Source organism: Eleutherodactylus coqui, chromosome 11, assembly GCF_035609145.1.
Source record: "Eleutherodactylus coqui strain aEleCoq1 chromosome 11, aEleCoq1.hap1, whole genome shotgun sequence".
In the NCBI taxonomy this organism is placed as follows: Eukaryota; Metazoa; Chordata; class Amphibia; order Anura; family Eleutherodactylidae; genus Eleutherodactylus; species Eleutherodactylus coqui.
The window spans coordinates 17,318,251-17,330,547 of NC_089847.1; positions in this window are offsets into that span (position 1 = coordinate 17,318,251).

Genomic DNA, 12,297 nt, shown 5'->3' on the forward strand with positions numbered 1-12,297 from the left:
TCTCTCAATATTCATTTCATCCTTAGAAGATACAGCAACTTTGTATCAGATTCCTGAGTCATCAATTCTCTCTGACTATATTCAAGCCTGCAGTATCTTTCTTAGCCCATAGGTGTCACTCTATCTCTATTCATTTCATTATGAAGCAATGTAACAATTTAGCATCAGATGTATTCTTTTTTTAAATTTTTTTATTCGGATTGCTTAACAGGATTAGGCTGCTTTAACATCGGCATGTTGGTAAAATGCTGAACGGAAACTGAAGGAACTCCTTTGTCGTCAATGGGGTCCGTTCTGCGCTGTTCGGTTCCATCCTAAAACATTAAGGCCGGCTGCACACAGCCGGATTTGCATTGCGGAATCCAGCGCGGGCGTCCGGTCTGCAGATTCCGCAGCAGATACCATCCATAGCATGCTATGGAAAAGCTTTTTTTTTCCTGTACACAAGCAGAAATCAATTGTGATTTTCCGCTCATGGAGGAAAAATTGCAGCATGCTCTATTTTAGTGCAGATTCCAGATGGACGACATCATTGAATGGCTGTGATTGGCTGAAGCCGCCTGAATTAGCCAATCACAGCCATTCAATGACGTCATTGAATGGCTGTGATTGGCTAATGCAGCGCCAGCTTTCATTGGCTGACGCTGCCTGAGTTAGCCAATCACAGCATTAGCTTTCTGGAGGCGGGGATTTCAAGCCCCGCATCCAGAAAACAATGCTCTGTCGGCGACGAGGAGGGAGCGACAGCCTGCAGCAGCGCCGCAGAACACCGCGGGAGGTGAGTACTGTCTTTTTTTTTCCTATACCGTATTCCCAGCGTATAAGGCGACAGTTACGCCCAGTCGCCTTATACGCCGGAGTATATAGTATATCTTTATGTCTAAAAATTAAAAATTGCAAAAAGAGTAAAAAAAATAATAATAAAGAAATAGATATACCTGTGAGAATATAAAAAAAGCTAATAAATTATTTTTTTTCTCTCCAAGGACTGTATCTGACTGAAGTTATCTGGTTATCAGGTCTATAATTTAAAAATCCAATAGGTGTCACGTTTACACAGGGCTTCAAATTTATCATTACAAGTGTCTGGTATATAATCAGGTGTGATTGAGAGTCAAGTCAGATCATTACAGAGATATTTTCAGAACTGTGATCCAGACTACTGGATTCTCTGATCATTAGAATTTATTGTGTTCCAAAGGTCCTTTAACTAGTTTGTGTTGATCCTCCATTTCAGAAATAGATCATCTATGTACTTTTTATAAAATACTAATTGGCCTTTATGGGAGCTTGTGTTACATTCAAAAATACTTTCAAAGACCCCCCCCCCCATGAAAATGTTTGCGTAATCTGTGGCTACTCATGGCCTCATAGCTGTCCCTTCTTTCTAATGGTGTATGATTCAAATATAGGTAAAGAAGTTATTACATAGGACTATTCTTAAACAGTCCAATAGAAACTCCCTTCTTGCAGGGTTAATTGTAGACTCACATGAAAGGAAGAACTCCACACATGCTATACCTAAATTGTGTCTGATATTGGAATAGAGGGAAAAGACATCCACGGTAGCCAACAAAACATCCTCTTCCCATTTAACCCTTAGCAATCCAATTTTGGATTCAGGGTTTCCTAGGGGAACTTTCTCTTTCTGCCATTATACAATGGCGCCATCTGCTGGCTAGAGCCAGTACTGCGGTATGTTACATGCTGGGGAGGCCCCCGACAACACAGCGGCCAGTAATATACAGTAAGAATACCTTGCCGGACGTCTTCCGACATCAGAGCTGTGCAGCCTTCAATCAGAATGTCTTCAGATGTCAGACAGTGGATTGGAAAGGGTTAATAGCCTTCAGCTCATTGATAAGGTGGATGGAATCCTTTAGATAGCTTAGTAATGAACATAAGTTTGCAAGCGTAAGTCTAAAATAGGATATATTACTTGTAACTGAAGGGTTTTTTTTAAGCATAAGCCCATTGGTGGAGTCTCTTCTGTGAAACCAATGGGCCTATGCCTAAAAATACCCCTGCTATTAGGCAAGCCAATACACAAACCTGCTGGGGTTAAAGGGGTTTTCCATGGAAATATTATTGATGAGCTATCCTCAGGATAGGTCATCAATAGTTGATCGGCTGGGGTTCCTCGCTTGGGACCCCGACCGATCAGCCGAGCAGACGGCTGCTGTCATTGCTGCAAATACAGAGGTCGGAGCGGAAGCCTGCGCGACGACCTCCTTATAGTGGCTGGCGCGTGTAACTGCAGGTACGGCTACCATTGATTTCAATAAGAGCCGTGCCTGCAGTTACAAGGGCCGGCCACTAAAAGAGGTTGGCACGGAGGCTTCCGCTCTGACCACTGTATTTGCGGCAGTGACAGTATGCGCCTGTCAGCTGATCGATCGGGGTCCCGAACAATGGACCCTGGCGGATGAACTATTGATGACATATCCTGAGGATAGCTCATCAATAGTATTTACCTGGAAAACCCCTTTAATAAAGAGGGGCTATGGTATAACCCACTAAAAAGAATCCTGAAATCCATATAAGAAATATTATCCTTGAGTCTAATAAAACTGATGTCCAACCAGCAGCACCAGCAACCCAAGTTAATACCAATATCCACGTACGCCCTAAAAACACAAACATTACACTGCAATAGGGGATCAGGGTACAACCTCTACATCCTTGGCTTCAGAAAAGTCTCCAGCCGCACTCATCCATTCTATGAATAGTGAGTCTAGGAACTTGTCTAGCACTGAATGACCAAATACTGCCTTTGGGAACACTAATCCAGATACTCTTTAGAAAAAAAATTCAGAGTTTAAGGGAGAGACATGAACATTTAAAGCTAGCTATTTCCTATCTGAAAAAACTAAAATATTTGGTAAAACACTTTAAAAAACACAACTACAATTAGTGGCCCCTCTCTATCTTTCAACATAGCGAGATCTGGGCTAGTTCGTAAAATATAGGAATCAGCCAGAAACTGGAGCAGAGACAGGATCGACAGAGAACAAATGGGTAGGTAACGGAGCAGGGATAAGGACAAATAACAAGGCAAGGAATGGTGCAGACACACCATTTGCTGGCAGCAAAAGCAAAACACACCAACACTCAGGCAATGAGTGAGGGTTCCCAGCTCAGCTAAATAGGGAGGTAATTGACCATTACCCTATAGCTGAGCTGGGAGCACTGGAGAAGGTAACCCTTGCAGTGCTGGTGAGAAGTGTGCAGCAGTTCATACTACAGAGGAAGCAGGACGACGCCCACATCTGCCAGAAATAGTAAGACGAAGGCAAGTATGAGTAGCTGGCCTAATAGTATGTCACACAAGCTACCATAAAGGCCATAGACGACCTGTTTCTGATATGGAGGGGGTGATGAAAACTTGTTAAAGTACTTTTGGAACACAATAAATTCTAATGACTAGGGGATCCAGTTAAGTCTGGATTACATTTCTGAAAGTATCTGCTTTTTAGATATTACCATCTTTCGGTATAATATAACATATTGTACATCTACTCATTTTAAATCCCATTGACACATAAAGCTATTTGCCTTTTAATAGCAATCACTATTGCAAACGGCTATGTAATTATCTTTATAGGCAATTCAGCAGAATAGAAAAGAATTGTTCAAAAGAGGATGTGTTCCAGAATTATTACTAAGAGACGGGTTCTTACAGAGTGGTTATCCAGACAATCTCATTTCGGGTGCCTTACAACAAATCACACAGTTCAGTCAAGAGCAGTGTTTACAGGGGAGAAAGAAAATAAATTGATTGCTCTGACGAATTTAAATTTGACTTTGTCACCACATACAACCCAACAGTAGGATTGATGAAATCTATCCTAAACCAACAATGGCATAGAAAAATCCCCCCAGTTGAGTGACATTATTTCACGTAGACCAATATGCACATATAAAAGTGCACCTTCCTTAAAAAACCCAGTTAAGTCAAAAAACATACTAAAAAGCAAAAGAATATCCATAAAATCGTAGGCAGCTTTAACCCTTTCCAATCCACTGTCTGACGTCTGAAGACATTCTGATTGAAGACTGTACAGCTCTGATGTCGGAAGACGTCTGGCAGGGTATTCTTACTGTATATTACTGGCCGCTCTATTGTTGGGGGCCTCTCCAGCATGTCACATACCGCAGTACTGGCTCCAGCCAGTAGCTGGCGCCATTGTAAAACGGCAGAAACAGATAGCCCCCTAGGAAATCCTGAATCGAAAATTGGATTTTAGGCCCTTTTTCCGCATGCGTTTGTTCATCACGTTAGACGCGGCTCTGAACGCTTCCGTCTAACGCGATGGCTGTGGGCAATGCTTTCTAAATGAAAGCATTTCCACATGCAGATGGGGGGGCTGCACTGAACGCACAAAGGTCGCGTCTAGAAAAGAAGGCGCGACATGTCGTGTGTTCAGCGTCTAATGCGAACGCAGTGCCCATAGAAAAGATAGGAGACCTATCTAACGCAATTACAATTGTGTTCGGGGCACTGCGTTCGCCTTACTAGGCCCTGCATTGTTTACAAATTGCCATGGAGAAATTTAGTCCCTCAACGGCAACTTGAAAAAATGCAGGGCACGCAGCCCCACAAACACTCACAGAGATCAAGCTCACATCCCGTCAGGTCCAATTGAACTATGCTTATTCCCACCACCACCTAATGTCTCCATTAGGAACTCATTTCTTGCTAATCAATATATTCAGGTGTGCTGGCCTAAGAATTTGTAAAATCCATATTCGATATCACCTGAATTAATGACTTAAAGCAACCATGACCCTAAGTATTCTGAGCAGATTTGCATTATTTCTACTTCTCTGGGTCCCTTAAAGGGGTTGTCCCGCGGCAGCAAGTGGGTCTATACACTTCTGTATGGCCATATTAATGCACTTTGTAATGTACATTGTGCATTAATTATGAGCCATACAGAAGTTATAAAAAGTTTTTCACTTACCTGCTCCGTTGCTGGCGTCCTCGTTTCCATGGAGCCGACTAATTTTCGCCGTCTAATGGCCAAATTAGCCGCGCTTGCGCAGTCCCGGTCTTCTTCTTTTTTCAATGGGGCTGCTCGTGCTGGATGCCGGCTCCGTGTAGCTCTGCCCCGTCACGTGCCGATTCCAGCCAATCAGGAGGCTGGAATCGGCAATGGACCGCACAGAAGCCCTGCGGTCCACCGAGTGAGAAGATCCCCGCGGCCATCTTCATCAGGTAAGTAAGAAGTCACCGGAGCGCGGGGATTCAGGTAAGCGCTCTCCGGTGTTCTTTTTTAACCCCTGCATCGGGGTTGTCTCGCGGCGAACGGGTAACTCTCTATAATTCAAACTATGACGAGAGGCAAAAGCAAAGGAGCCAGACCACAAAAATTACCAACATTTTTCTTAGCTGTGACTTCTTCTCATATGGACGCTACAAATACTAATGACATTGAAGGATCAATAATTTATCAGAACTCTGCTTTTCTGACCTCACCTGGGTCTGTCAATGATATGCCGCATTCCACTTTAAAAAAGAAAACTCTAATCAAGAATGTACTATTTCCTTTCATCCACTACAGGATGTGAACGCAATTTCCTCAACTAAACGCAACTTATCCACGCTACACCATGGAATGCCACCAACCAGGGCCCCTCCAGTTTGTCCCCCTAAAAATATCCCTGTGCCATGCTGCCAAATACATACAGAATGACAGTGAGCTGGAGAAAGACAAGCTGACAACCAGGAATATGGAACTACAAATTCTCCAACATGACCATTAGGACTAGGACCACATCTACAGCCATGAGGCCGAATACATACAGAACAATGGTGAGCTGTAGGAAGACAAGCTTTCAACCAGTGATGTGGAGCTGCAAATTCTTCTACATGACCATCAGGACCAAACCGACAGCCATGAGGCCAAATGCATACATAACCATGGTGAGCTGGAGAAAGACAAGCTGTCGACCACTCTGGGTACTCTGGTGTGCTCCACACTTGAAAACATAACTACGTTACTCTGTAAGGAAGAAGGAAAAACAAGTGAAGATGAGGCGAAAAAAAATTGAAGAGCCTTCCACTGAAGCCTCAAGCCAACCACAACACTAAGAACCAGAGCTATTCATCTCTGAGAGCCGCATAAATGAAGAACAGCTTCAACAGGATAACCAACTGATCAATATGTGTAACTCTCTAAGGAAGGAGGAAGAGCAACAAACAAGTGAGGATGCGGCCAAAAAAAATTGAAGAGCCTTCTGCTGAAGCCTCAAGTCAACCACAACACCAAGAACCAGAGCCATCCATCTCTAAGAGCCGCACAAATGAAGAACAAGTTCAACAGGATATTGAGAGCCGCACAGATTTAGAACAAGTTCAACAGGATATCCAACTTTTAATGGCTGAGATAGAGGACTTAAAGAGAAAAAAATCGGGAGATCCTGCAGATTATTTAACTACTTTCAGTAAAAGAAGAAAGAAACAGCATCAGCCCGATGAAGGGTGTACAAGCTTTTATTCTTCTGAAAGGCTTCATTTTTTAATGCAAGCAGAAACCCAGAAACCACTTGTAGCCACCAAGAAACACTAAACACCACCTGCCATCACCAAGATAAATACCAGATACCACCTGCCGCCACCAAAAAAAACCTGAAACTACCTGCCGCAACCAAAAAACACCTGAAACTACCTGCCGCAACCAAAAAACACCTGAAACCATCTGCTACAACCAAGTAGCATCTGACAATGGGAGATCCTTCAGATTATTTAACTGCTTTTGGAAAAAGAAGAAAGAAAACGATAGATAGATAGATAGATAGATAGATAGATAGATAGATAGATAGATAGATAGATAGATATGAGATAGATAGATAGATAGATAGATAGATAGATATGAGATAGATAGATAGATAGATAGATAGATAGATAGATATGAGATACATAGATAGATAGATAGATAGATAGATAGATAGATAGATAGATAGATAGGAGATAGATAGATAGATAGATAGATAGATAGATAGATAGGAGATAGATAGATAGATAGATAGATAGATATGAGATAGATAGATAGATAGATAGGAGATAGATAGATAGATAGATAGGAGATAGATAGATAGATAGGAGATAGATAGATAGATAGATAGATAGATAGATAGATAGATAGATAGATAAATAGATAGGAGATAGATAGATAGCTAGGATATAGATAGATATGAGATAGATAGATATGAGATAGATAGATAGATAGATAGATAGATAGATAGATAGATAGATAGATAGATAGATAGGAGATAGATAGATAGATAGATAGATAGATAGATAGATAGATAGATAGATAGGCGATAGATATGAGATAGATAGATAGATATGAGATAGATAGATATGAGAGATAGATAGATAGATAGATAGATAGATAGATAGATAGATCGATAGATAGATAGATATGAGATAGATAGATAGATAGATAGATAGATAGATAGATAGATAGATATGAGATAGATAGCATCAGCTCCGATGAAGGGTCTAAAATCTCTGCCCCTTATGAAGGGCTTAATTTGTATATACTTTAGACATCTTTATACAAATATATATTTATAAAATAAAAGAAGAGCGCATACTCCCCTTTCCTCTGCCCCCCACAACACAGCTCAGTGGCTCCCACACAGGTTTCTTGGTGCCCTGATGCTGACTTCCTGATGTACAGTCCGGCAGAAGTCAGGTGAGTCCTGCCACCAATCAGAGCCATCATCCCCGACTCCTGGCATCATGGCACCCAAGATGTGAGCGCTGATATCAGGAGTTTTTTTCATTTTAGGCTGGGCCCAGCTGTTAGCAGAATTTCCATGGTAATGATAAGCCAAGTGAAATATACAGCAAAATGTATGTAGCAATCACAAAACGTTTCTATAAATTTGACGTGTATTTGTATATCCTGTTTGTTTCTTTTGATCTTACACGTCTCTTTTGATTATATCTTTCTGGATACATTAGATATTTTTTTGATATCTCGCATGTATATCTACTCTTCATCACGTTAAATTAACGTCATGAACATTTGGCCTGTGTGTATGTGAACCCTTTTATTCTTGCCATTGAACTTGCCATAAGACAATTTATAAAAATGTGAGTGTGTGTTGGTGTAGGGGCAAGTAGGTTAGGCCCATATAAGATGAGGTTAGAAGTAAAGATGAGCGAGTATACTCGCTAAAGGCAATTGCTCGAGCGAGCATTGCCTTTAGCGAGTACCTGCCCGCTCAAGACTGCAGGTTCGGGTGCCGGCAGCGGGCACGGAGCTGCGGGGGAGAGCGGAGCGGAACGGAGGGGAGATCTCTCTCTCCCTCTCTCCCCCCCGCTCCCTCCTGCTGACAGCCGCTACTCACCGCTCCCCCGCGCCGGCACCCGAACCTTCAGTCTCGAGCGGGGGAGATACTCGCTAAAGGCAATGCTCGCTCGAGCAATTGCCTTTAGCGAGTGTACTCGCTCATCTCTAGTTAGAAGACATGGCTTTTCTATAATGGAAAACTCCGATATTATTCTGGGCAGAGTTGAGTTTGTTTTTGCTTACTTCTAATTTGGACGGAACAAGTCGAAGTGTGATATTTGTGACTTTTTTATTCACTGATGGGGTGGTGAAGAGTAAAACCTGGACTGAGAAGTTTTGAAATACCCCCCATACATCATACTGCCATGGACTGCATTATTTTATACTGCCATGGACCAGCCTCATTCAGTTAATTCTGGATTGTGTTATGCTGGACACTTCTTCTTGAGATCGTTGGGGGTCTCAGTGATAAGACCCCCACTGATCTGCAAGTTTTCCCTTATCTTGTGGATAGGGATTAACTTCAAATTCTAGACAACCCCTTTAAGACGGCGTCAGAAAGACCCTGACAATCACAAGCAGAGGTTACTGTAATACATGACATGCACCCTACTACCTACCCCACAAAAATACATGCAAGGCAGACCTATAGATAGATACAGATAGTCCCCACCTTACAAAGAGGTTCCGTTCCAGGAGGGTATTCGTAAGTGCGTTTGTTTGTATGTCCGTACTGGGACTTATGCTGGGACCACTACTTTTGCGCATAACACCCGACATGTTAGAATGCCCAACACACGTTCTAAAGAAGCCGCGTGGGTGCAGTGAGAGAGGGCTGTTGTTTACGACGTACGCTACTCTCGCTCGCTGCTGCCGCCACTTGGCGGACACGCGAACTATCCTTACGCGCTAACTTTTAACTTGGGGACAAGTTTGTTTGTATGCACTGAAGTTCGTTACTCGAACTTCCCAAGTAGGGGACTATCTGTATAGTTATATCTAGAAGGTCAATCTGTTTAGCGACTGTCTCACGTAGGGGATGTGCTGCCAACAAGGATGCGTTTTTGGGAGGGCACAAAAGATGCAATCGCCCAATGAATGAGCATGATTGGGTGCTGCTTGGGCAAATGAACGCTTCTATGAATGTTCTTGTCTGATCATGAGGTCATGTAAAAGGCCTTTAAAGGGAACCTGTCATCAGGTGTTTCCTATGCAATGAGATTGCCATATGGCTCATTGGTGTAACTATAGTGGATGCGGTTGCACCTGTGCCCTGGAGCCTAAGGCTAGCTTCACACTGGGTGGATTCCGGGCGGAAATCTCGCTGTTTGGCCGCAGGAAAAAAGTGAGATTTCTGCCGGGAATCCGCTGCTTCAAAACCCGCGGCTTTTGAAGCGGCCTGGACGCGCGCTTTTTTGCTGCAGCTGGCGCTCCCATAGAGAAGAGCACGGCCGCTGGAAGAAAAAAATGAACATGCTGCGGCCAGCAAATCCGTGCCACAGTGCCAGCTTCTGACGACTTTGCCGCGGCGGATTCGCCGTCCCGTGTGGACGAGATTTCTGAGAAATCTCGTCCACATGGCTGGCTAACCCTGGGATTAGCGGCCGCAGGCGGAATCGCCGTGGCGAAATACCGGACGGAATATCCGTGGCAAATCAGCCCAGTGTGAACCCAGCCTAAGGGGGCCCATAAGGCCTCTCTTCTCCATACAGGGAGCCCAGTACTATGAATAAAGCATTATAGTTGGGGGCCCTATTACACATTTTGTATTAGGACCCAGGAGCTTCAAGTTATGCCTCTGCGTTAAGGGGTTAAGAGAAGTTGGGGGGCCACAAGATAAACTTTTTCACCCCGGCCCATGAGCCTTTAGCTACGCCTCTGATGTACGGGTATATCATTTCCTATCCTCTGACATTTTGTATCACCTGGCATCAGGCACCTAATGTGTGTGTATTCAACCCGGCGGCCGGAGAGCGTCTGATGGCGACCCTGCAAGTAATGGCCGAGAAGTGAGAACAAGTAAAGGTGGGCGCTAGTACTCAAGCATGGGTAACCTTAGACGCAGCGCCTGCGCAAGACTTCAGCAGGGGATAGAAAATTAATGTGCCTGTCTATTAAAGCCGGGGATCGTCCTTGGCGCGGCTGTGCGGGGAAAATCTGACTCTTTTTGCCTAATTTTAACCCCTTAAAGACGCGGCCTATTTTGGCGTTGAGGACGCAACGATTTGGGGGGATTTTCATCTCCACTTTTCAAAAGCCATAACTTTTTTTTATTTTTCCGTCGACACGGCCGTACGAGGGCTTGTTTTTCGCTTGGCGAACTGAAGTTTATATTGGTACCATTTTTGAGTGCATTCTAAAAACTTATTTTTGAGAGCAGGGAGAGAACGCGCAGCAATTCTGGTATTATTTTATTTTTTTTTTAATCGTCAATCAAAGAGCATAAATGACGCAATACATTTTTTTCTGCGGGTCGGTACGATGACGACGATACCAAAAATATTTTTCTATAAGGTTTTTCCACTTTTGCACAATAAAACCCCTTTTTTGGAAAATTCTAATTATTTTTACATCGCTGCATTCAAAGTCCTATAACTTTTACATTTTCCACGGACGGAGCTGTGTGAGGGCTTGTTTTATGGCGAGACGAGCTGTCGTTTTTATAGGTACCATTTTGGGGTACGTACGGCTTTTTTGATCACTTTTATTGCGTTATTTTTGGGAGGCAAAATGAAAAAAGTAAGTGTTTTGCCTTGGTTTTTTGGTGTTTTTTTTTATGCTTGCCGTGCAGAATAAGAAGCGTGTTCAAGTTATTGTACGAGTCGTTACGGATACGACGATACCAAACATGTGGGATTTTTTTAACATTTTTTTTAAACTAATAGGGGGAAAAAGTGCAGAAAAGGGAATTTTTTTACACGATTTGTATCCTTTTTTTAGGCCTCGTTCCCACGGACGGATTTCCGCCGCATAATTCGCGGCGGAAATATAATAATAATAATCTTTATTTGTATAGCGCCAACATATTCCGCAGCGCTTACATAGACAGGGGGGAATACAGAAAGACAAAATACAAACATTACAGAACCACGGTTACATATAGTAATCAGTTGATGGAAACAATAGGGGTGCGGGTCCTGCTCCAACGAGCTTACATACTACAAGTAATGGGGTGATACAGAGGGTAAAGGGGCTGGAGATGTGAACGGTATGGCGGAGATGAGCACGGTATGGCGAGGTGGAGAGTGAGCGATGCTATACACATAGACAATGGTCAGACATTTAGCCGTGTGACGGCAGAAACGGTGTGACTGCAGGAGCGGTTTATGACGGCTAGCAGGGATTGCAGTCAGTAGGTCTGGGAGCATGTTATCAGGCGGAGTACAGAGGGGTTTGTTTAGGGAATGCGGTATGCCTCCCTGAAGAGGTGCGTTTTTAGAGCACGCCTGAAGTTCTGCGAGTCCTGGATTGCTCGGGTAGCCTTTGGTAGTGCGTTCCAGAGGACCGGTGCTGCTCTGGAGAAGTCTTGGAGGTGGGAATGAGAAGTTCGAATTAAAGGGGCGCTCAGTCTGGTTTCAGAGCGGAGAGCCCGGGCTGGTTGATGGATTGAGATGAGGGAGGCGATATAGGGTGGCGCTGCACTGTGGAGGGCTTTGTGGATGAAGGTAGCGAGTTTGAATTGAATTCTGTATTTAACGGGCAGCCAGTGCGGTGACCGGCACAGGGCAGAGGCGTCCGAGTAGCGGCTGGACAGGAAGATGATGCCGCGTTGCCCGCAGCTATTAGGTTCTATTGAACCTAATAGCTCAGGGCTCACGGTGCAAAATTCCACCGCTGAATTCCGCACCGTGAAATCGCCCGTCCTCACCCGCGGCATGCTCTATTTGCCGCGGGTGTACGCGCGGACGGCTTCCATTGCAGTCAGGGGAAGCCGTTTGTTCACGCTATCTTCCGCTGTAGCACTTCCCCGCCGCCGCGTCACATGACACGG